Here is a 27,568-nt window from a genome sequence, read left to right as displayed (position 1 = left end):
TTGTGGAAGTACCAACTAATTGTCTCTCCTAAGTGACCAAAGCTATGGGAAATCTTGTTGTTCCTTAGATTGTGCCCAAGGGTGTGGAGGAACATCACTAGTTGTTCCTCTAACTTCAAGTGGATCGTATCTCTCAAGCTTCCTTTCAACCTAAGAATACAAGCTAGAGAAAAGAAGGCTGTCCTACTGATCTGAATCTGATCATGACAATCCACCTCATTCGAAAGAATAATGTCTCTACAAAAGGAATTTCCTTTTCTTATTCATTTACCCATTTGACTGCCTTCTCTGGCTACCAGTACTTTGGCTATGCCAACAAAAGCAAAAAGAATTGTGAGAATGTGGGTGTATGTGGTCTTACTAACTATGTGTCCTTAAACCTCTTTACTCTCCATAGGATCCATCAGTGGCCTGAAACATGGACAATTTAAACACTATCAGTTATGAGATATCAACTATCACCCATCAAGATACAACATGATTATCTGCTAGCCTCATTGCATTAAGAAGTCAATTATTTATTCAAATACAAAAAGGAGTACCAACTACTAAGGATCATAAGCCCATAATGAACCAATTATAATAATGTGTCATTCTACTCCATGTAATCTATCTGTACCAATGAAAGCATAATATTGATTCCATTTGTCTATATGTATACATACATGTATGTGTATATGTATGTATGTATGTGCACAAACATGTATGTATGCATGTACGTACACACACATGTATGTATGTATGTATGTACACACACATGAATGTATAAATGTACAGACACATATGTATGTATGTACACATATACATGTACAAATTATAACTTGAATTTAGGTTTTTATGAATGTGTTTTAATAAAATGTTAGGTCCACTGAAACTAAGGCTCATCTTTTAGAAGATGAAAAGGAGCATTGTTGGCGTGTGGGAATAGGGTTTCTTTCTACATTGATCTATACATAGTTTATGACCTCATAAAATATGTATAGTTGATGTATACATACTTTAGTTGCTCATTTCATTGGCATGATTTGCATTGATCTCAATATTGAGCACATATTTACTATTCTCCTAAGCAATTTTGAAACAAATTGTTACAACATATATTGATTTTTTTGCTAAGTAGATAGCAGATACAAACATAAACTATGTATAGGTCAACTATGTATAGATAAAAGCTATGATTGTCATTGATCTACCATGTATATAGTATACTAGATAAATATAGGATGGATTTAGTATCCACCCCTTCCCAATGCAAAACTGAAACATGTGAATAGGGTCATAGGCATAAATGCTTATAGTTAGGTACATCCATACATAACTTATGAGTGGGTTGTGTTTAATGGATTTGCAATGATCTATACATAGTTTATGATTTGGCTTTATTTAATGGAATTGCAATGATCTATACATAGTTTATGACCTCATAAACTATGTGTGCATGAACTATGTATAGATTAGAGCCAAGATTTCCATTAATCTATTCATAGTTTATGACGTCATAAACTATGTATAGATAAAATCCCTGATTGCCATTGATCTATACATAGTTGATCCATACAGAGTTTAGGACTTGGCTCTATTTAATGGTATTGCATTCAACTCATTACTGGCAAGAAACTGTTACAAAGTTTAGTTGTTCATTTCACTGGCATTGATCTCTCACAACACTATACTAGAATTCATTAATAAGCACACATTGAATATTTTGCTAAAAAGATTCAAAACAAATAGTTACAACATATATTGACTATTTTGCTAAGTAGATAGCAGATAGAAATAGAACCACGATAAACTATAGGTCAACTATGTATAGATAAAAGCTATTGATATACTTGTACATTTCATTTCCATGGGTATAGATAATTAGAGTTTTAACTATGATATATACAGGTAATCAGAGGTAATGACATGAGCACATACTGGAACTCATTCTTGAACATATATTAACTATTTTTCTAAGTAGACCTGCAACAAACTGTTACAGTTTTGAATTGAATGAACAAAAAAAACCCAATATACAAATGTGGGTGGGAGAAGAGAACCGTGCGTGCGAGAAGAGAGTTGTGTTCAAAGCCGCTGTTGCCATCCAAAGTGGAGAAACCCTAGCGACAGCCATAGCCACAAAAAATACCACAACCCAAAAAATGCCACAACAACAACCATGGCCACAACAAATGCCACAACCAAAGCCACAAAAAATGCTACAACAATTGTAGCAACCCTCATCTTCCACAATACTCAACACAACAACAAAACAACGGTGCCAAAATGCAATTTTGATCTGCCAAAAACCTAAGGTGGATTCTATGGACCCGACAGTTTATTCAAACCCGTTCATAAAAGCCTAAATTCGGGTTTTCATTTAAACTTCCACATATTTGTTGGAAGATGTTTCTTTCATTTTTGGAGCAAAATTGGAAGAAGAAAGTAGAAATTGGGTTCTGCATTTGATGATCCAAACACCCCTTTTTCCTTTGCAACCAGGTTTTGGCCCTTGAAACCCTATTTCGCCCCTCTTCTTCTTGCAACCAAACAAGGCCTAAGGTAGATCATACTAGTAGACCAAATTCCTATTGTTGTGCTCTTTCCAGTCATAATAGTTGGGAAGTATTCTCCCTTCAGAGAAGATTTTCTTGTCTTCTACAAAACATGAAATAAAGTCCCATACTTCAAGCCAAATAGAAGCAACAACTTTCAGAAAAAGTTAACATGGGGTGAGAGAGGCTCGAACTCTCGACCTTAAGATTATTCAATTTCAGCTATAAGACCTATGTGCTAGCCAACTGCACCACCACCCCTCCTATTTGTCAATTGGTAACTAATAAATATAATTTGCATGTAGATACAACAAGAATTGAGTTGGAATTTCTTTTTCCTTCAAGTTTAAATGATTGTTTGAACTCAGTCTATTAGTTTTGATTGTAAATTTAATTTTTATATTAAAAATATTAAATAGTAAAAATTGACTTATTTTTCCTAATAATTTTCTTAAGATGTGATGTATAAGAGTGTCTGTTCATTAGTACTGAATTCCAAACCTAATCATCCACATTATTCAAGTCATGCTCTTACTTTAATGACCTAATTTGCAAACTAATTCCATGCTTAAGTGAGAGAAATGATCAAAAGCCTTATTACTTCCACCTGGATTTGATTATATATATTTCTCTCTACAATTTCATTTTTTGGTGCCTTGCTTAGAGAGCCATGGTTCAAAATATAAGGACAAGAGGGAAATGGTGACTAACAATGATGCCAATATATTTTAAAAGGCTAAACTGTGAAAGTTGTTTTCATAAGCTAACAGGAATCAAGTTGACATAATTAACATAGGTGTTGAACCCTCATAAGGGTTAAATTTTCTGTCATTATAGAAAGAATAGTTGTGATCATACATGATCATACCTAAAACTTGTTTATGGATGACCTCCATAAAAAAAAAAAAAAAAAAGACACAAATAGAGAGACTTCTTTGTTTCAAATCGATGCCATAAAACATGAACAATTGTCTAGAAGGAAGGTGCATCTCATTGATTTTTTTAATTTATCCCAAGTTTTTAACTTCTTCATAATGCAGATACTTGGAGACTCTCCCCTTAGTAGTGGAAGTGATGGATTTGGTGGGATTAGAATTTAAGCTTCCTACTTCATTATGGAAAATTCTTTTTAAATTGTGAGGGCTGTTAGAATATGAATTCTAATAGTCGCCTGTTTATTTTCTTCATCTTTTTAATCTGAAAAGTTATGTATAAATGATATTATGAAGTCTATGTATGATGTTTATTGTCGATTGAATTATTATAAGAATTCTTTGCTAGAGAGTGGATGTAATTAACTGTCTAATCCCTATAAATATAGTGTTTATTGTGTTTTGTCTTCTTAATCATTTCTCTACTCACTTATTTAATGTTAATTGTGTTAGGTCTTCTTGATCATTTCACTACTCACTTGAAATTTACAAAAATAAGAAATAAACAATTGACAAACTTCAAAGATTTCTTAAATAGAATCCATAAAATAAACAAATTGTATAACCTAAATAGATCACCCATATTTGCTTACCCTCTACATATGTTTGTTTCACACCTATAGACATGCTAATGTAAAAATAAATTCTTATAATCTGTAAGAATTTGGCTTAGGCCAAAATTCACCCAAGAACTAAAGAACTCAACACAAGCACACAATAGACCAAAATAGACAGAGTATGATCAAAATGACAATATTCATTCAATAATTGGTTCAAGAGTACACTAGGAGTGCCTGAATATAAAGGCCTCAGGAGAGCTTCTAGAATGCATAGAAGTTAGCATCATGATATCTCATACAACCAGGCACATGTCCACTAGATATGAGTTATCCTCCATTAAGCACGAGATTAAGTGTGATGATGTGAGCATAAGCCTACAATGGTGTAGCATGCAAATTAGTGGTGTAGACAACATGTGCTAAATGAGGAGTGCGGAAAATTGTGTTGTCATCATGACAACTTAGTGAATGATACATACTCCTGTGTTGTAGACACCATGTGCATAATTAGAGTTGCGTAACTCAATGAGAGTTCACAAACTCCTAAGTGTCTCACCTAAAATAATAATTAAATAATGCATTAACCTAAGTAAAACTTAAGTAAGTGTAATAAGTAAATACTTATTTACACCAACACCCCCCCTTAAGTGCAACTTAGGGGAATGCCCTTAAGCTTACGAAATCTAGGATGAAATGCAAGATGGGTCCCGGCTATTAGGCCATGTTAGGTAACCATGTACATAATGATATGCAATCTCCCATAAAGTGGGGAAAGAGGGAAAACCTCATGGGAAAAACCCTCCCCCAAAAAGAGAGATAAGGAAGGATGCATGGATGGATGGAGTAATCAAGACCCCCCCCCCAAAGAAGAATTCTGAACAGTGAATGCTCCGATGAAGAAGATGATCCAAGACTGCAGAATGGTGTTCCTCCCCTTAGGAAGAAACAATGCCAAGGGTACAAATGGACACTTCCGCTGTGTGTGGAAAGAATCCCATGGATAAGTGATGTCTCTAAAACCTACTCAACTGGCTAAAGAACCTATCCCAAAGAACTGCTTGTCTCTTCAACTGATGAAGAATCCTGCTGCAACTGTTGATCATAAGTATCCACAATCACTTCAACTTGTAAGGACGATAAAGTAGAGAATGAACAAGAGAGTCTGGAACCCTTGTGACAACTAAAGAAGGTAATTCTGCATCAAGAAGAAGAGGCAGATCATCAATATTGTCCCCCAAATCTGTCACTGAACCTGCATCTGGAAGACTAAAAGTACCTTGTTGTTCTGGACCTATCATTGTGGCGATGTATGCATGTGGACTGAACTAATGAAGTGACGTCTCACTGTATCTGTCAACAGAACTCCACGTGTCTAAATCTGTTGAAGCACTATCACTAGTGTCACTTTCAGTATCCACACTATACGATGTGTGAAGAGGAGTAGAGGACAAGCTGGGTGAACTTTCCTCAAAATGTACTTCCTTCTCCACAAAAATATGATGTGTCTCAGGATCTAGAAGTCTGTATGCCTTCACATGGTCTTTGTAACCAATGAAAGTACAAGGCCGAGATGAATGTGCCTTGCATCCCGTGGAAGATCTCTTTTCCCATGCAGGACAACCGAAGACTCTTAAGTGTGTCACAATAGGTTTTCTTTTGCACCATGCCTCAAAAGGAGTTTTGCCATCTAAGGCTGGATGAGGAGAACGATTAAGTATGTGAGTGGCACTTGAGATTTCTTCGACTTCTAATGATGGATTGAGAGACTTGGCATGAATCATGCAACTTGCCATAGACTTAAGAGTTTAGATTCTCAAGGCTACAACATCTGTCTTATGCAGACTGAATGCTGAAGGAGTCTAAAGATCAATTCCCTCATGTCTACAAAAGTCCTTAAGTCTTCTGTTCACATCCATGCTTCCATTGTCCATGCGGAGTATTTTCATGGCCTTTCTAGATTTCCGTTCAACATGAGCATTGAAGTCTAGAAATGTGTCCAACACTTCATTCTTACTATGCAGAAAGTAGACCCAAGTGAACCTTGAAAAGTCATCAACTAAGGTGAGTATGTAGTGACCCTGTCTTGATGCAAAAGGACCTACTAGTACCATGTGAACCATCTGAAGAACACTTGTTGCTCTAGAAGACTTCCCTCTTTGTAACTTCCCCTCTAGATGCATATCCACTGAATCTGTTGAACATTCACCTTTAGAAAAGTTGATTTGAGGTAGACCTTTCACCATGTGGTATGTGCAAAGTTGCTGAAGATAGTGATAGTCAAGATGACCATACTGCTCATGCCATAATTGCATGTTTGAATTGGACTGTGATAACAAGGCCTTTGAAGAAGACTTGGGCACAAAATGAGAGAAAGAGTACAACCTCTCGTGATCATTCACTTTCCCCACTGCAACCAAGGAATCGTCTTTGAGACTACACACTTTTACTGAGTCAGGAAGGAACTCAACTCTATGTCCATCTCCAAGGTGAGTGATTTGGTAGATTGAGAGGAGATTTGAACTTAGGTTTGGAACATAGAGAACCTCTTGAAACTCTCCATTTTCCATCTCCATGTTTCCTTTCCCTTCAATTTCCATTTTGTTATCATTCCCCATGAAGATGTGCGGTACCTTGGACTGCTTCATTGAAGAAAAATCCTCCTTTGAAGAACCCATGTGATATGAGGCACCTGAGTCAAATATCCATTCTTTTGAAGAGTTTGAATTAGCCATGAGTGCTTGCCCTTTTCCCTTTGAATCTAAAGAAGATCCCTTCTCCTTGTAAGCATTAGGCAATGGAACATTATGTTTCTTCATGATGTTGGTCAACTCATCAATCTTTTTGAGATAACACTCATGCTCTTCATGAACTTTTTTCTTGCAATAAGCACACTTCTTCTCCTTATTGTTGTCCCCTTTCTTGTTGGAATTTGAGGACTTGCCTTGTTGATTGGATTGAGGTGTTGTCTTTTCTGCATCCTCAGATTTGCTCTTCCATTTCTTCTTACCCTTTCCTTTATTTGAAGATTGTCCAGCTAAATTTTGAGAACCCTCATTAGCCACCAATGCTTTGGACTGAGGTGATTTGAGAATCTCCATTGATTTCAACTTCTTTTCTTCATCATCCAATAGTTTAGCATATTCATCAAAAGTGACTCTCTTGTAGGCAGACCCTAAGGTAGTCTTTGAGGAGTTAAAAGAAGACACAAATGTGGAATACTCCAATGGTAGCTTGTTATGGATGAGATAGATCAGTCTGTCATCTTTTATAGAACTCCCACAATCAGTAAACTTTGTCTTTAATTCATTCACCTTAATGATGAAGTCCTATATTGAGTCATACGACTTAGGATCTAAGGAAACAAGCTCATCTTCTATTTTGAAAACATCCTCTTCAGACACTTTCCCATAAAGGCTTTCAAGGGTATCCCAAGCTTCCTTGGATGTAGCACATTTTTAAATTTGATACATGATTTTATCATCTACCCCCAAACATATATCACCTAGGGCTTTCCTATCCATGGCTACCCAATTTGAAATATCACTTGCAAAAACATTATCACCTGCTGGTTTAGGAAGAGTACCATCTACATATTGAGAAACTCCATTATGCATTAAGTGATGCAACATTTTGATTGACCACGAAGCATAGTTATGAGGAGTTAATTTAGGAAACTTAAAGTTTCCCATAATGCAGAAAATGAAAGAAAATTGCACAAAAGAGAGAACACAACACCAAGAATACCCCCCTTTTCACTAAATCAAACCCCCCCCCCCCCCCCCCCCAAATAGATGCTTTGGGCGCTTTATCAGTAGTGCTATTACAATGGCCCACTTGCCAATTTTGGCCTTTGTGGACTTCTGATTTTTCTTGTTACAACTTCTTAATAGAGTACAAATTTGAAACTTTACAATGTGCTACAATACTAAAGCATTACAAAGCAAAGAAAGGCCCTATTGCTGAAAGTGACAATTTTTTCCACACAATGCTACAATCTGATGCCAGATCTGGAAAGTAGATGAAAAAATATGCACTTTCAAACAAAATGGAACCTTTTTTTGACTCCAGATGTGCTCGTACAGAGTGTTTGAAGTTGCAAAATGCAGGATTATCTAGTACAATCGCCAAAAAATGCAATTTCTAAACAATTCGTGCACCAAAACCAGAAAATAGCTGCACCACTGAAAAATTTAGAAAATTTTACCCAATTTCAAAAAAAATTGCACCTGATTTGGAGTCCGGATGTGCAAGTCAGGGCCTCTTGAAGTTAGACTGCCAAAACCAAAATCAATCTGGAGAGGGGTTGCATTAGCAAACTAGGGGGTTAAATTTGATGGTCATACGGCTATCTCAGTAGTTGTAAATTGGCCTATTTTGACGTCCAGATGGGTGTCAATTTTAGGACAATGAATGGATGATGTTAGCAAAAATTTGGCCCACTAGCTGACGTGGTAGTCAATGTGGAATCCGTACTGTACAAATATGTATGGAATTGATGATGTGTCCTTGCGTGCGTGTCAGTACGAAATGCTGACTGTAACGACAAGTCATTGCTGAGGTGGTAGAAGCCGACATTGACCTGTCAATCTGTGGTGGGCGCGGTTTATATTGCGCCACATGTCCTCTTTGGTGAGCGGGCGAGCGAATAAATTTTTGCCGCGTGGAGGTTGTATCTGCAGGGCGAGCCAGTAATTGGGCATCGCGCGAATGTTGCAAAAGTGCCACCGGTGTTGAAAATGCCTCGTCGAAAAACGTTTTGAGCTCTCGGACTATTTTTAATAGTCCCACATGCATGGGATTTATGAATGTTGTGCACTTTTTATGCACAGGCCCGCGCAATCTACAACGAAGATGTGTCGGTGTTGTGGGTCGGTCACCTGTTGAAGAGGTCGTTTCCAGATTTATGTGGTCGTCGAAATTGTAGAAGCTAGAAATTATGTAGCCGACCATCGTTGAATTTATGTGTTCAGTCATGGGATGTATAATGCCAAACGAAAATTTTTCTGTACGGCCACAAATATGTACAGTGTGCAAAATTGTAGGAGTACGGGCTTTGCGCAGGTTTGATTAATTGCCCGAAAAATTAAAATGTAACTTGCAACAATAAAAATATATTCACCACACCAAATACAAAGCTGAGCTGGGGTGTCACTGCTCGGTTCAGCAAAAATAATTTCTCTGATTGGACAAAAAATAATTCCAAAAATAACAGAGAAATATAGATTCGAAAATCAAACAATCAGATCAATGAAAATGATCATACCCAATTGCAAATCGAGGCCTTCGGGTGTCGGTTTGCAAAAAAATTTTGCCTCACGATCAACTGTCACCCAATATAGGCAAATTTATAGTCGATCTTCACCGAATCGATGCTCTAGACGCAACAGAGAGGTCAAATCTGGCTCTTAACGCTCCCAATTTTTGCGGATCATCCGAAAATGTGTCGAGGTGCTGAAGCATGAACGGTCTCGAACGACTACGTGATGAGAATTCTCCTTGGCTCTGATACCATGTAAGAATTTGGCTTAGGCCAGAATTCACCCGAGAACTAAAGAACTCAACACAAGCACACAGTAGACCAAAATAGACAGAGTATGATCAGAATGACGATATTCATTCAATAATTGGTTCAAGAGTACACTAGGAGTGCCTGAATATAAAGGCCTTAGGAGAGCTTCTAAAATGCATAGAAGTTAGCATCATGATATGTCATACAACCAAGTACATGTCCACCAGATATGGGTTATCCTCCATTAAGCATGAGATTAAGTGCGATGATGTGAGGATAAGCCTACAATGGTGTAGCACCCAAATCAGTGGTGTAGACAACATGTGCTAAATGAGGAGTGCGCAAAACTGTGTTGTCATCATGACAACTTAGTGAATGATGCATACTTCTGTGTTGTAGACACCATGTGCATAATTAGAGTTGCGTAGCTCAATGAGAGTTCACAAAATCCTAAGTGTCTCACCTAAAATAATAATTAAATAATGCATTAACCTAAGTAAAACTTAAGTAAGTGTAATAAGTAAATATTTATTTATACCAACATAATCAAATTTCAATAGAAGTAGCAAGAGGCTTTTTATGTGGATAGAATTAATCCATTTGTATCATAAACAATATAGGTGCCAATTTTCTCATTAAAAAATTTGACATATTGTACCAGTAATCTAGGCACCTTTTCATTAGGGGCATTCTGAGAATTGAACTCAAGACCTCTCGCACCCTAAGTGAAAATCTTACCACTAGACCAAATGCCCTCATATAGGTTTTTGAGTTTGCACAATAACTAATGAAATTTAGACCCCACAATAGTTTTTCTTTGGGAACAAGCCTATCCATGACTTCAATACAAAGATATGAAAGGTAAAATTTCTTAGTATTCATATTAAAATCCATGCATACACTTCTGTTTGTAGAAAAAAATAGAAAAATAGATGTGGAAATGTCGGTACTGACAATCATAAATTAAGCAAGAATTTAAATTCGATGTCCATAAATTGGCAAAAGCATGAGGGCATTTAGTCTATTGGTATGATTCTCTCTTTCGGTTGGATTCTGGAATGCCCCTGTGACTAATAATTATAATAATTAATCACAATAAATAATAATAATTAATTTTAGTGTACACTATTCCAAGATCTTCTTGCATTTTGTTAGTTTGTGGTACTGATCAGGAAAGTATTGTACATACTTCATATATTCTTTGGCCGACATGTTGTAACCCTAAAGTGGCATAAAATTACTTGTATAAAAGGGCTTAGGGTTAGGTATTTTTCATTAAGTTGTGATGTAAAATTGGTTCTTGCGGAGGTATTGAACTATAAGGGATTACAGATTGTAATCAAGTTGTAATCACTGGATTGTAATAATATTGGACTTGTTGTTTGGTGAACGTAGCCTAGGGATTGGGTGAACCATGTTAAATCTTGGTGCCTTGTGTTTTTTTCTGTGTGATCTATTATTTTCTGTTATTGGTTATATTTGCATGTAATTGTTATTTTTGTCTATGGTTTAATCCTAACAAGTGGTATCAGAGCGAGGCTGTTTTTTCAATTATCCTCTATAGGAAAGTCTCACGGTTGAGTGGGAGCGATGGCACATAAGGGTAAGTTGAGGGTTGATAGGTTTAATGGGCAGAACTTCCAATTATGGAAGATGCAAATGCAAGACTATCTTTATTAGAAGGATTTATGGAAGCCATTGGAAGGCAAAGCCAAGAATCAGGGCCTATGTCACATGATGAATAAGATCGTTAGGATAGAAAGACACTTGGAAGCATTCGGTTATGCCTGACACCATTAGTGGCATTTAATATTACAAAAGCAAAGACAACAAAAGAATTGATGCAAACCCTAGCGAAACTATATGAAAAGCCCTCTACTTCAAACAAGGTATTTTTCATGAAGCGTTTATTTAATATAAAAATGGTAGAAGGTGGATCTATTGTAGATCATTTAATTGAGTTTAATACTATTACTAGTTAGTTATCTTCTATGGGTATCAATTTTGATGAAGAAATTAGGGCTCTCTTGAGTTTTTGTTCTTTGCCTGAAAGCTGGAATGGCTTGGTAATGGTTGTGAGTAATTATGTTCCTAGATCTAGTACCCTAAAATGTGAAGATGTGATCGGTGTTATTTTGAGTGAGGAAACTTGTAGGAAAACCTCAGGTGGATCTACATCAGGAAGTGCTTTGAATGCACAAAGCTGAGGCAGAATGTCCGAGAGAGGAGGTAACTTTGGAAATCGTGAGAAATCAAGAGGAAAGTCAAGGGGAGGAGGTCTCAATTGAGAGGACCAAATGACTGTTGGTACTATATATGGGAAACCAGGGCACAAAAAGAAAGATTGTTGGAATTGAAAGAAATATGAAGGAGATAAACCAGATGGAGACAAGGAGGCAAATGTGGTAAGTGAAAAATCCGAAGAGGATGCTTTTCTTTTGTCTTTAGAAAGTGTTGATGATTCATGGGTTTTAGATTTTGGTGCTTCATTTCATGCTACACCTCATAGAGGTTATTTCATTGATTATGTCCAAGGGGATTTTGGACTTGTTTATTTGGGGGATAATGAACCCTGTTAGATTGTTGGAAAGAGAAAAGTTAAGATTAAGTTGCAAAATGGGAATCATTGGCTACTACATGAGGTAAGACATGTTCCAAGGCTGAGTAGGAATTTAATTTCAGTAGAGCAACTCGGTGATGAGGGTTGTGTAGTTACTTTTAAGGATAAAAATTGGAAGGTTTCAAAATGCTCCCTTGTAGTAGCAAAAGGTGTGAAAGTAGGCACCTTATATCTTTGTATAGGTCATATTGTTCCTTCTACTTTAATTGTTTCAAAGAAAAATGAATGTTTAGGAACAGTTGCTGTAGTTGAGTAGGGAGAACAAATAGCTACTATAAATTCTGATACAACACTATGGCACAATAGACTTGGGCACATAAGTGAGAAAGATATGAAATTACTTCATTCAAAGAAAGTTTTACTAGGTCTAAAATGTGTTAATATGGATTTTTGTGAAAGTTGTGTTTATAGAAAACAAAAGAGAGTGAGTTTTGTGAAGATTGGGAAGGAAAACAAAAAGGAGAAATTAGAGCTTGTGCACACAGATGTATGGGGACCGGCTCAGGTATCTTCCCTTGGTGACTTTCATTATTATGTTACATTTATTGATGACATGACTAGAAAATATGGGTTTATTTCCTTAGATAGAAATCTGATGTATTTCAAACTTTTAAGAAATGGAAATGCTTGGTTGAAAATGAAACTGGTAAGAAATTAAAATGTCTCAGATCTGATAATGGTGGTGAGTATTGTAGTCATGAATTTGAAGATTATTACTCCACTAATGGTATTCGTAGACAAAAAACTGTTCCAAGGACTCCACAGGAAAATGGGGTGGCTGAACACATGAACAGGACTATAATAGAACATGCAAGGAGCATGAGGTTGCATGCTAGGTTGCCCTTACACATGTGGACAGAGGCTAGCAATATTGTTGTATATTTGATTAATAGAGGTCCCTCTACTCCTTTGGGTTGTGGTATTCCAGAGGAAGCATGGACTGGTAAGAAGGTGAGTTATTCTTTTCTTAAAATCTTTGGTTGTGAAGCATTTGCTCACATATATTCTGAAAATAGAACCAAGCTAGAAGCTAAGTCAAAGAAATGTATATTTCTTGGATATGACATTAATGAATTTGGTTATAGGCTTTTTGGAATTTTGAAAATCATAAAATTTTAAGAAGCAGGGATGTCATGTTCAATGAGAAAGTGTTGTACAAAGATCTGTTGCAACAACATGAGAAGAAAGAAGATGATTACGTAGTGTTGGATGATACTCCAAAAGTTGATGTTCCATCCATTCCTCATGATGTGCAACAACTACAACAAAAAATACCACACACATCGATGAATGTTAGACGGTCAACAAGGCAAATTAGACCTCCAAAAAGATTCTCTCCCTCTTTGTATTCAATTTTACTTACTAATGCTGGTGAACCTGAATGTTATGATGAAGTTGTGCAGGTGGATACTAAGATTCAATGGGAGTCTGCAATGAAAGACAAAATGGACTCTTTGTTGAAGAATAAGACATGAGATTTATGCAAGTTGCCTGTAGGAAAAAAGGCTTTATAGAATAAGTGGGTTTATAGGTTGAAAGAAGAGGAATTAGGTAAGAAAATATTTAAAACCAAGTTAGTTGTAAAAGTATTTGCACAGAAAAAAGGAATCGATTTTGATGAGATATTTTCTCCTGTTGGTAAAATGACTTCTATTCGTACTATTTTAAGTATTGTGGCTACTGAAGATTTTTATTTAGAGCAGTTTGATGTTAAAACAACCTTTCTTCATGGTGATTTGGATGAAGAGATATATATGGCTCAGCCACGGGGATTTGAGGTCAAAGGTAAGAAGAACTTAGTGTGCAAATTGAAGAAAAGTTTATATGGCTTGAAGCAAGCACCTCGACAATGGTATCTGAAATTTGACAATTTTATGCATGAGCATGGATACAAAGGTGTCACTCAGATCACTGTGTTTACTTTAAGAGGTTGGATGATGATAGCTACATTATTTTATGTTTATATGTTGATGATATGCTTGTAGCTGGGTCTAACATGGATCACATTAAGGGGCTGAAATGTCAGTTAGCACATGCATTTGCTTTGAAGGATTTGGGGGCAACAAAACAAATCCTTGGTATGAAGATTTGCAAAGATAGGAAGAATAGGAAATTGATGCTATCTCAGGCTGATTATGTTGAAAAGGTGTTGCAACGTTTCTCTATAGAGAATGCTAAAGCTATCAACACACCTCTACCTAGTCATTTGAAGTTGACTAAGGAGATGTGTCCTAAGACACAAGAAGTGGAGGATAAAATATCCAAGGTACCCTATGCTTCAGCTGTAGGAAGCTTGATGTATGCTATGGTATGCACTAGGCCAGATATTGCACATGTAGTGAGAGTCGTTAGCAGGTATATGAGTCATCCAAGAATTGAGCATTGGAATGTAGTCAAATGGATTCTCAGATATTTGAGAGGAACATCCAATGAGTGTTTACACTTTTGGGGCTCTACTACTGATTTACAAGGCTATGTTGACTCAGATTTGGTAGGGGATATTGATACCAGGCAGAGTACTATAAGTTATGTCTTTACTGTTGGTGGGGCAGCCATAAGTTGGGTTTCTAGGTTATAGAAGGTTAATGCTTTATCCACTACAGAGGCAGAGTATGTTGTTGCTACAAAGGCAACCAAGGAAATGATATGGCTTCTATTCTTCTTGGAAGGATCGAGACATCCTTAGAAGAATAATTATTTTTTAACAGATAGTTAGAGTCTCATTCATCTTGCGAAGAATCCAGCTCTACATTCAAAGACAAAACACATATAGTCACGATACCATTTCATTCGATCAATTTTGGAGGATGGACAGCTACAAGTGGACAAGATACATATAGATGGCAATCCAACAGATATGTTTACCAAGGTAGTACTAAGGGAGAAGCTAAAAACCTCTTCAGCTTCAGTTGGTCTTCTAGACTGAACATGAATAAAAGAACAACATAGTCTAGGGTGATTTGATCCAGTGGGAGCCTCATGGAGTAGCGACATAGCTACATAATCAGTCTCCAAGTGGGAGATTGTTGTTTAGTGTGGAGCCTGATCAGTCCCCAAGTGGGAGATTGTTAGTTTGTGGTGACTAATCAGGAAAATACTATACATACTTCATTAGGAAAGTATTGTACATACTTCATAATTTTTGGGCCGTGGCCGACGTTGTGGCTGACATGTTGTAACCCTAAAGCGACATAAAATTACTTGTATAAAAGGGCTTAGGGTTATGTATTTTTCATTAAGTTGTGATGCAAAATTGGTTCTTCTGACGATATTGAGCTGTAAGGGATTACATATTGTAATAAGGTTGTAATCACTGGATTGTAATAATATCGGACTTGTTGTTTGGTGGACATAGCCCAAGGATTTGGTGAACTGCGTTAAATCTTGGTGTCTTGTGTCCTTTTCTGTGTGATCTATTATTTTCTGTTATTGGTTATATTTGCATGTAATTGTTATTTCTGTCTGTGGTTTAATCCTAACACATTTGTCTTCAAATCTGCAAACTAATTTCTATTGATTGAAATTTTTTCACGCTTTGCTGATTGGTTTTGCTTTACCAAAATCATTTTGTAGCACTTACTTTCAAGAGACTGCAATAAAACTTGTCTTTTCCTTAGACCTCTATTTTGCTCCAGTTGATATAAATGAAGACTAGAAATCTGATGAATAGTTGAAGGTATGAAACATGCTTTAGGTGCTTTTCTAATGGTGTTGTTCATGTTTATGTCAACTATATAGTTAATTTCTGCAACACATTCACATTTCAGGATTTTACAGAAAACTTGTCATTCGAACTTCATTATATCTTTTGAATGAGATTAGTAAGGTCATTGAAAACGAGATGAAATATACAAGTCATTGAGTTGATCAACCTAACTATCACTTCATACCCACTACCATAATTTTGTCCTAAAAAACAAATTCTTAATCTTTAAGATAAAAGAACAAACTTAATTATGTTAGTTGTTGCCTATATGTTGCTTAGAATGGAGCTTCTTTAAGTGTAGCAAATAATTGTAAAGAAATAACCAAGAACACATGGAAAAACACAGCTTGGGCATCAAGAGGGATTTTCCCTAGAAAATCTAGTGAAAGAGAATTTTAGACAATTTCATCTTTGGATTCCATATCTTTGCAAATTGAAAAGTCAAATGACAATTTAAAGAATATCAACAACACAACATTGTTCTCCTACCTTACACAATTTAACACATCACACTAACAACTCCCAAAACTCTAATGGAGAAGAATTGCATTATCCATATATACACAAATTCAACAACAATGTTCTTCTACCTTACACAATTTAACACATCACACATACTACTCCCAAAATTTACAATCAAGAAGAATTACGTGATCTTCAATTGGTGTATATATACACAAATTCAACAAACAGACACATCCAATGCGATGCCTTGAGTACACCACAACCATGTAGAGAAACTTGAGTAGCACTTGGACAAAAGAAGGTGGGCAAATGTGCAAAACAAATAGATTTGGGCAAACTTAAGTAGCACTTGGACAAAAGGTAACCAAATGTGCAAAACAAATATACTTGGGCGAATGTGGGAGCACAAATTTGAAATTCCACCATTTGGAAAACTCCAACAACAACAAAAACCCACTCAATACTTTGACAAAAAACCATTTAGCACTCAAAAAGGAAAAATGTGGCCAAAGGGGCACACCAAAAACCCTACTTAGGGCAACAATTAGAAGCCCCACCAAACTTCACTCAATATAATACTTATATTGGCCAAGGGACCACCAAATTCAAGGAATCACTTGGGAAGCCCTACCTACAAATGACACTCGAAAAAACAAAAAACCATTGAGCCCCTGGACAAAAGAATGTGGGAAGAGGGGTGCACCTAAAACCCCACTTCAAACTTGGAAGAATGTGATCAATACTTTGTGTCAATTAAGCAACAAAGGACTTGGAAAATCTATGGAACACTTTGTGTTAATTGGAAAATAAGATTAAAATTGAACAATTGGTTTCTGGATTTGATTGTGTCTGTTTGCTCTCTCATCCTGATAATGGATCACAGAAACGTTGATTATTAAAAAAATAGACACAATCAAATCCAGAAACCAATTGTACATTGAAATGTAGAAATCTGATAATATTAAGATCAAAATTGTGATATTCAACTAAATTATAAACTCCATAAATCCTTATAAATCATAGCATGCATCATAAGATAAAGATATCTCTTATAGTTGTTTTCATCCGTCTTTAAATTTTTCCACATTTTTAATGTATGAAGCCCAACTTTTGGAGGCCACATATACTCTCGATATCTGGTTCAACTTCATTCGGTGTAGGAGTTAATTTGACGTGCCAGAATCTTGCCTGTTAACTTTGTATTTTGACTTTGGCACACATCTAAAAAACTGAAGTCTTTCTGCGCTAATATTGCATAAATGTTCATCGAAGAATAATGAATTTTCCTCCAGCACTAGCCGAAATTTGTTTTAGGGCAAGATTAATAACAGAGGGGAAGTGCAAAATATCAGTTAGGGTGAGAGAGGCTCGAACTCTCGACCTCAGGATTACTCAACTTCAGCTATGAGACCTACGCGCTAGCCAACTGCGCCACCACCCCCAGTTGATTTTGACCATACAAAAATCATACAAATAGGCTGAGAAAATACCCCAAAGGCAATAATAAAACGACAGAAGCCTCTGCTGATAAGGTTCTCTTATCAGAGCCAGGTTTCGATCCTGGGACCTGTGGGTTATGGGCCCACCACGCTTCCGCTGCGCCACTCTGATATATTTTTGTGAAATTTCCCCAGTTCTTTACTATTAAACGTTATTTAGGTCGGCATTCTCTTAATTTAATGGTGTAATCCGCAGGCTATTCCATAAACATCTTGATATTCTTTTCCAATCCGCCAACGATTTCTACTAGTTGTACTCTTTTGGCCTTTGCTAACCTATTTGCTTTACTAAAATCATTCTGCGGCACTTATTTTCAAAAGACTGCAATAAAAATTTGTCTTTCCGGGGGACTTGTTGTCTCCATGTTACAATTTGATAATAGTTCCCATTTGTTCATTTTTTCAGTTTTGTGAGGCATTTTGTTCCAGCCTCTCTGCGCTTAAATGTAATCAATCTTTGTGAACAAGATATAACAATATTTTGGTCTTCTACTATATTGTACTACTGATCTAACAGGAACACACTTCATGGCATGATAAGATCTTGCTAGATCCCTTTTTAGAGGTCCACAAATCAGTTCCATTTAATAGAATGTGGAAGGCTTGGCAGCTTTGCTAATTTATCAATCTGCTAGAAGCAGTTGATCCAATTCAATGGAAATCCTTTAGCTGCTATTCCTAATTCCAAACCTAAATTCCTTGCAGTCATTCATGTTTTCTTGGGACCTTTGGGATCTCACAAGCTTCACCTAGAAACCATGGCATCAGCTCAAGGACTGCTTAAATATCAGCGCTATAGTAAAAGCGCTTGTACTACAAATCCAAAAACTTGACTAGAAATGGTCTAATTGCTGCAGCATATGAGCCTTTCCCATTCTAAGATGGGAAAAAAAAAACAAAGAAAACTTATGCTTGTTTTATACTAGTGCAGATCAAGTCCCCTGTGTCCTATGAGGGTTTGCAGCCAAAACCCAGAACAAGCTGATACCTGTAAGATTTAACTAAAAGACAAGAGAGAAGAAATGCTCCACACACAAAGACAATTGGTGTTACCGAATGACTTAGAACATGAACATGATTTTAAAACTTGTTTACATACATCTTTTGATGGGAAAATACCCCTTAATTTTGCTCTCTCTATTCTCTGGCTCCTACATTGCTTTCCTGGTACTCAACTTCCTTTGCAATGTGAAGTCACCACCCAGACCTGCATTCCCCTTTTCTTCCTTCCTCAAAACTTACAAGATATGCATTAGATATATAAAATAGGGTATTAATTTGAGTCAAAAATAACTTGAAATTCAAAATTGGGTGCCCAAATCTGGAAGCTTTAAAGTTTTAACATTTGCAATAAATGTTTCATCTACCACTGACTACTCTTGCGTGCTGGGATGGCTTAAACATCACAAACTAAGGCTTGATTCTTATATAAAAGTGTCAAGTAATCAAAGTTGACTTATTTTTCCAAACGTAATTTCTTCCTTACTGTGTGATGTTTAAGGGTAAAACCTTTTGTGCGGGGTTAACTCGATGTTTATCAATAGACATAACTTGAACACTAAAGGAAAACTCATGATTAAAAACTCAGAAGGTAATAGACATAACTTGGACACTAAAAGAAAACTCATGATGAAAAACTCTTCATCTTGACAAATGAAGGAAAACGGAATTGGATCTCAGCCATTTTAGTGTTTGGATGGAGATATTAACAGGTTAGATTTTGTCACTCTGTAATATGCAGTGGTCATTTTAGAACATGTATTAGTATGGAATGGACAATAAGTTTTAGACACATTCATTGAAGTTTGATTGGCAAATTGTAATAAAATAATGTAAATATGACAACTTGGTGCAGATATGAACTGTAAAGGTGGTTCAAACTTCACAGAAACATGAATAATACCCTTGGAAAGACATCTAGATCAACCATTCATACCTTAAACTATTACAGCATAGCGGTCAACCCAAAACGTCCAGGAACTTGTTAGAACGTTGAAAAACAATTCTGGTTGCAGCGATGAAATTCACAAAATGATCTAGAAAATTTGTAACAGGAAATGGGGCGTTCCGAGAATTGAACTCGGGACCTCTCGCACCCTAAGCGAGAATCATACCACTAGACCAAATGCCCTCGTACACGTCTATTTTCCTGAAAATCATATCATGAACAAAACGAATATATCAGTGGACCTTGTCAGAGTATTGCGCCGTCCATTGATATAATATATTTACATGCTTCAGAGCTTTAAATTAATAGTTCTTTATATGTTAATACTTAGCACTCAAATATAATATTTGAATATTTAAAATTTATGCTATGTGATTTTATGAATTGTTAAAAGTTTTGTGTTGTCATAAAGGTTTTTTTCCTTTTTTGGGTGTTTGATATGGATTATCATTAAGACTTTTCTAGTGATTGTTTTCATGTGTTTGTATTATTTATAAAAATTATAATTCCATATATTGTTGGAAGTTCTTGGAGTCTATGACTTTGTCTTTTTGGAGTCCAACACACCTCTTTTCTTCATTCAAGGACCTCTAATCATGTCACTAACCTTTAATGAAACCTACAAAAGATTTCAATATGAGCCATGTGAATGAAAAGTGTTTTAGATCTAATGGATGTTGAGGATCATCTATTCTAGTTCTTAACTTAGAATTAGTTGTTACCAATTGGGAGTATCTTTTCGGGTATGATCTAACAGTAAGTGCATGTGTACTAAAGTTCCTTTACTGTTGTTGGAGAGCTAAACTCATATTGTTGGAGAACTTCATTCCAAACAAAAGAGGCATGAAGATTAGTTTAGGTGCAGACAGTCTTTTTGTATTTTTATAAATAATAAAAAGTAATTATAGTTATTATTATAATTATAATAATTATATAATTATATTATAATATCTAATAAAATGAAAATTATAAAACTTAATATAATATAACATATTGATGAAAATAATTATTAATTGATTAATATTCTTAAATTTAAGTACTAAAAGAAGACGTTTTATAAATAGTGTAGACATTTATTTAATTTATAGACCAAATTTAATAAAAATACATTGAAACTAATAAAATGTATTAATAAGTAAAAAAAATAAAAAAATCTACATTGACATTATTTATTTAATTTTATTGATGTTATGTCTATTTTATAAATTTCAAAATATGATGAAAACAAACAAAGATGTCTAATAATTTTTTTTAACTTAAGTTAAATTGTACTTTAACACAACAAAATTAAATTTACACAATTAATATAAAATAAAATAAAAATATGGTAAAAACTAAAATGGAAATAAATATATGTTTAAACAACTAGATTTTAAATTTTTTTATCTTTAGCTTTTCCCATATATTAATTTTTTTTTTTCTTATTATTAAGATATGCAAAACATATTTTTCATGATGATTACTGTTGCCCATGTTTTTGCCTTGCAAAAACTCAACTATTTGTAAAGGCGTTGAATTCCCCTTCTAATCTTCAAATCATAAATTTGAACTTTCAAAGTTTAGAGTTTGAGGTTCAAAGCTCAAGATTTCCCCTACATCATGCTAGTCTTATTGCCCTATCTTGTTGCATTGCGGTGTTACAAAGTTTGAACCCTTGAAATTGAACTGCAAGGTTTAGGGTTCAAAGTTCACAGTTGTATGTTTTTGCAAGTCTTTGCAAGTCACTGTGTGTAGAGTTATATTGTACGTTAGGGATGTGAGTGCTCTTCTTTGAAGTTGAACTACGAACCTTTTATTTCATAGTTTATGGTTCACAGTTTGTAAGAGGTTCCCATGAGTTATTGTTGCCTTGTGTTTTAGTCTATTAACATTTTGTCGCAAAATTTTATGGTGGATGAACTTGGACCTTCGAACCCATTATTTCATGTTTCAAGGTTCAAAGCTCTTGAATCAAAGAACCTGCCCATAGACGCATCACATGCGTAAGGAAAACCATCTTCTAAGGCTCGGGACATGCCATTAAATCATCAAGCTTTCTTTTAATCAATGAAACATGTCGCACATGCATTTAATTTATAACAAAATTTTCACTATTTATCCATAAGTACTTGTGCTAAATCATTTTACCCTATAACTCATTCGGAGACAAAGGAGTGGTTGACGAAGGTAATCTCTGCTACTTAGTATTTTGGAGTTAGAGCAGTGGATGAGTTTAAAATCCATTCGTGTCTTTTCTTATTTCCAATTATGAGTTCAATAATTATAGATTTTCTAGGTTTTCCCCCTTTTTGTCTCCGTCTTTTGTGAAATTCAAGTTAGTTTCTTGTAAGGTATACAAATAGCTCCCTCTCATCCTAAGATGCCCAAAGAGAAGAAACCCGTGCCCCTTTAACCAACTATCTTCCAAAATTAGGTGGTGCAGGGCACCTAAGGCTCTTAAGCATGAATTCAAGGTGTTTAGTATGTTAGAGTTGTTAGGAATGAAGTTGGTCCTTATTTGTAATGAAGAATCAATTGTAAGGTACAATGGCACATTGGTGTGGTTATAAGCCAAGTGACCATTTGTAACCAAGGAGTCATTATTTATGCATTCTTGAGTATTTTACTATTTTTAAGATGTTTTAGGTGGATTTGATTCATTAGGACACAATTGAATTGAAGGTGTGTAAAAAAAAAAGTGCAAAGGTGCAAGAAAGTTGCAAAATGCAAAAAGTTGCTAAAGAGCAATTTTTGCAAATTTGTTGTCAAACTTAAAAAAAGGAAGTTGTATGGTCTTCCAACCATCCAAATGGAAGTTATAACTATTGGAAGACACTTATTTAAAGTCTCCACACGTGGGGAAGGCCATGGTACGGACGAGTGGACAACATTTAGTGAATAAAACTAAGAAATTCTGCAATTTTCTCTATTTTTTCAATTCCGTACGGACTGTACGGAATTTTAGTGGTACAAATCTTATATTTTTGGAAATAGGACCGAGTCAGAATTCTAATGCAAATTGGTTTGAAGTTTTTATCTATTCTGGGTTAAAAGTTATACCTGTTTTAGCAGAGGTAGGTCTAAAATTGCTTCACATTGAGGGTTTCAACAAGATGGCCTCCTAACTTGCAAACCCACCGTGGGATTTCAATGCCGCTTTGTGGAATGCAAGTTAGGAGAGGTGACTTGAAGATGGCAGAGTTTCAGGGCTGTAGGAGTTGGGTACCTATTTTTACCAGCAAGCCCTAGGCTGAACATAGTCTTATGTCTAGTCTAGCTTTGAAGAAAAACGAAGGATCATGCTCCCAAGTTGATTGATTTGACCCAAGTGAAGGGTGGAGAAGGAAAAATAAAAGGTTTAGAAGAGATCCAAGGGGTTGAACCAAGTCTTTGAACCCATTTATTTATGCTTTCCTTGTAACCCAGCCTAAACTGGCCATTTAGGACTGTAACACAATGCGGGTATAACTTGATGCTGGAGTAGAGTTGGTAATTGATCTTTTGAAATCTCGTAGGAGTAGTTGAAGGGTGTTTTGTGATGTGAAAATATTGGATGGTTCTTTGTATTGTTTGGGAGTTTGACCATTGAAACTAGGAATTGTCCTAATAAAAGTGCTGGTAACAATTTGTAATTTTCAGTGTTGGGTGTTGAGAAACTTCAAAATGGGGGTTTTCTTATTGTTTTGAGTCAGTAAGAACCATTTCTATCATGGGTATGGAGTTCTAACCCAATTTAAGAAGTATTTGCCATTTTAGGCCTATTTGGTGTTAGGGAGTCCCTAATAGGTGTAATTGTCCCAAGTTGTTTGTGAACCCTAGGTTTGAGGGTTGGGCTTGTGAAGTGGAATCTACTTTGAGGTAGAGTCTACCTTTGTTAGAAGCCCATTGGGTCAGTCATTAACCTTGGAAGAAACCTAGTTGCTGTTTGGAGGTTGGAAGCAAGTTAAAGTGCTGATTGGAGTTGGAAGGGTAGTTGGTGCTTTTGCTGCATACTCTACATCATTAGGACATGTCTCTTTAATTAATGATCTATTATAGAGAGAGTAGTGGAAAGATTCAAGAATGCAAAGTCTTTGTCCATGGTAGATAACATAGCTAGTTTAGTGGTTTAATTTAGGCCACAAGGCTCCCTGAAGTAGTGCCATGTCCAGAGCTAATACTCAAATGTTGGGATATGTATGATGTTGAAGGAAGATGCATCCAAACATACAAAAGTGAGATACTTGTTTGAATAAACTAGAGTACTACTGTGGGTGCTCTGAGGATTCCTATATGGAATCTTATGAAGGTTGGACTATTAGTCCTTCTTATAGTTAGTTCTCCATGAACAAAAATGACTGCAACAACTCTATAGCTATGAATTGGTTGCTGAAACTAGAAAAGGGAGGCTCCCAGTTGCCATGCCTATTGATGAGAGAACACTTGATTAAAGAAGTGAGAGATACCTTCATCTTCCTAAATAGGGTTAATTAAGGGAAATCATCATGTATTTTCATGGGAGGAATGGATGTATTTCTTTATCCAAACCATACTCAGTGAAAATTTATATATTGACTGGGTAGAGATAATTGTAAATAGACTTCATGAACAACTTTATCAAGCTACATGAATGGTAGGATTTTAAATATATCTTCATGCTTGTTCTACCTATTGGCATGCTGTAGAGAATGGGGTATGGGCTAGTATAGGCATGCTCTTATCACATGGTTATAGGAAGAACTACCCAATCAATGCAAGATAGAAAGATACATCATTCCATTCTATGTAAACATATAATATATTTAGCATATTAATCCAATCTTAGAAATGTCAAAGTGCACACATATAATAGTATAAATATAAATAGTCTGAATAAGTTCATTAAAAACTCATAAAGTTCTCAAGTCTTAACCATCAAAGCATATACAAATATGAACTAAGTAGGCCTTAGATTGACCTCATTACTGAGGACCAAAAAATCCCCCAAAGGGTTCCAACCTTTGGAACTTTATGTTGACTTGTAGACTCCTTATTCTTAAAAAAGTAACTTGGAAATTTGGTAAATGCAATCAAATTCAATTTTGGTCAAATACTTGGGGAGGTTACCTTATCATTGGTAAGATTTGAGTTTTCGATTCCTCCAAAGCCATTTCGGAGAATATATTAGAGCCCTATTTTATAAACTACGTAGAGAAGGACAATGAATCTACCCAAGGATGGAAGTGAAAGTCATTCTCAATCTTTCATATCCCACCAAAGGAGGAATCAATCCTCTCCTATATTCTAAAAATTTGCAACATTACTTTTACAAGCCTGACTCATGATACCATTATATGGGATGGATCCAAACTAGGAGAATATAATACCAAGGATGGTTACAACCATCTAACCAATTTGAAATACCACCCTAAGGTGGAATTATCTTATTCATTATGCTAGGACTCACTATGCCTACCTAAAGCTAGGGCATTCTCATGGTTGGATCTTCAAAACAGAATCTTGACAACATGATCATATCCTTCTTGTATGCTCTTATTCATTTGAAATATGGAATTGGCTCTATAATAAACTTAATCTTAAATTGGCATTTCCTAAAACTACCCTGTCTATGATGCTCTCTTGCCCAAAATTGTAGCCTAATAACATCTATCATGGCCTTTGGATTATATCCCCATCCATAATTCTCTGGGAATTTTATGGGAGGAAAGAAATAGAAGAATCTTCAAAGACTCTAGGATGCCTTGCGAACAATTAACCCTGAAAATTGAAGCTCTTATAATTGAAACTCTTTAAAAAAAAGGAGTAAAATCTAATGGCTCATCCCAGTCAATGACAATATTTGATGAGAAAATTAGACTTAAATGGCCTAGTTTCAAATTTCCATCTTTCTATGGTAACTAGAGAAGATATTAAAGCAAAATGAGTACTTTGTAAGTGGACTCCTCCAATAGAAAACTAGATAAAACTAAACTTTGATGGAGCCTCAAGGGGTAATTTGGGTGTTGCAAGGATTGGATGTTGCATCCATAATCATGAAGGGAAACTTTTGGCTCAATGTTTGAAATTATTAGGTGTTGCTTCTAACAATGAGACAGAACTTAAAGCCCTCATTGAAGGGCTATGGCTTTGAAATAAATTAACTTTCAGCCGTATAGAAATAGAAGGAGATTCAACAATTGTCATTAATACTTTAAGGAGTTAATCAATGCCAAATTGGAAATTTTAAATGCCCTCTTAACCAAAACCCTTGATTTAATTAAACTAATTAAACATCTAACTTTTAATCACATTTATAGGGAAGGTGATAGCATCGCAAACAAACTTGCTAATAAAGGGGCAAATGGTTTAGAAGAAACTATTTTCTTCCCCTAATTCACTTATCTTTATTTGTCACTTTATGTCTATTATTAATATTATGATAACTTTTGTTGATCTTCATTATTACTCATTTAATGTTGCTTTCTTTTGATGGATCCCATTTATATCTTTGCAAGTGATTCCCTCTTCTTGGCATCTTCTCCAAGAATTTTTATCTTTGTGAGGAGTCTTCCTTATTTCATTCATGTAAAGTAGTCCTTAGTGGTATATTTTCTATACCTTCATATCAAATGCATTGATAGAATTTATTGGGATGGATGGGTCAATATTTTTTCCTATTTATTCAAATGCATGGCTCTTTTTCTCCCATCCCCTCCAATGGACACTCTGATTAAGCTCTCCTACTCATCTTGACTCATGACTTTTGATATATCCATCAAGATTGAGTAAATCATGCAAATTGTTAAAATAAGAAATAGGGTCATCTGGTGAGCTATATTATGTTGTCTAGGGAACCAATTTATTAATATTCCTTATAGATTCTGGTCTAACTTGGATATAGTGTCCATGTCTATTGTGGTAGCTTGACACTTCTATGCAGACCATGATCTCATCGGTTCTTTGTGTGGAGAACTATTTGAGGAATATTTTTTGAATGACTTGATATGGTCCTTCAAAATATTAGGGATGATCTTACCATCCCCTTAGAAAATATGCTTTATGTCTATGGAGTATCGGTGGTCACCTACCCAATTATTTTCACTAAGAATTTGAGCGGTAAGGGAAACCTACCAGCAAAACCTCTGATTTCTCCTCCACTTTTGCTCTATCTTTGATCCTTTGGAGGAAGATTGGCTGGAAAGATACTTTATGGAGGAAGACATTCTACAAGACTACTCCCTGAGGGTCGTCATCAAGGATCTCCAAGAGGCTTTTAGGATGGACTAGAGTCCATTAGTGTTTATGGTGGCATCTTTAGTTTGTTGTTACCTTTTGAAGAACTTTTTAACACTTTTTGAGTTTTATCTTAAGATTGACTAATGGGCTATGTTGTCTTTTAAAGTTTTATAGTTGTATAAAGAAAACTCTAATGATTGTCTTAGCTTGGCATTGGAATCTCTAAAGACTTGCTACAACTTATGGTTTTATCTTAATTTATGGAAATTCCTTTAGATCTTAATTATGTTTTAAGGTTGCAACTTTCTTCCATGGTCTACATCATTTCCTGATAATTTTATTTAGCTATGCTCAAATATGGTGAGGATATGCTTCTTGGTTAATTTTATTTCAATCCAAGGTATCATAAATCTTGGCTGATGGGTATCTCTCTACAATCAATATCCTATATGAACTCTAGTATTGATTTCAGCTTGGCTTGTATTCTAGCTCTTTAGCAGTTGTTCTATTTATCCTAAAAAGCTAAAAGGAGCAAGATTTCACACCTTGAAGTAATGTTTTAAAAAGGAAAATTTTGCTGATTTGTTCAAGCCTGGCTCTATACTTATTCAGTAGTATC

The 27,568-nt window shown here is 35.5% G+C and overlaps 2 non-coding genes across 2 annotated transcripts; both read right to left on the bottom strand.

Annotated features, from left to right (window-relative positions):
• Positions 1 to 2,710: 2,710 nt before the first annotated feature.
• On the bottom strand, positions 2,711 to 2,798 carry TRNAI-UAU (transfer RNA isoleucine (anticodon UAU)). Its single transcript is given in 2 exon segments — positions 2,711 to 2,746; positions 2,761 to 2,798. It is a non-coding gene; the product is annotated as a tRNA-Ile (tRNA).
• Positions 2,799 to 19,887: 17,089 nt separating this feature from the next.
• TRNAP-AGG (transfer RNA proline (anticodon AGG)) lies at positions 19,888 to 19,959 on the bottom strand. Its single transcript has one exon. It is a non-coding gene; the product is annotated as a tRNA-Pro (tRNA).
• Positions 19,960 to 27,568: the final 7,609 nt, after the last annotated feature.

This window comes from Cupressus sempervirens, chromosome 8 (genome assembly GCF_028749045.1).
Source record: "Cupressus sempervirens isolate cs-2001-9-10 chromosome 8, ASM2874904v1, whole genome shotgun sequence".
NCBI classification, from domain to species: domain Eukaryota; kingdom Viridiplantae; phylum Streptophyta; class Pinopsida; order Cupressales; family Cupressaceae; genus Cupressus; species Cupressus sempervirens.
The sequence above is the reverse complement of the archived record's forward strand: the minus strand, read 5'-3'. Positions and strand labels throughout refer to the sequence as shown.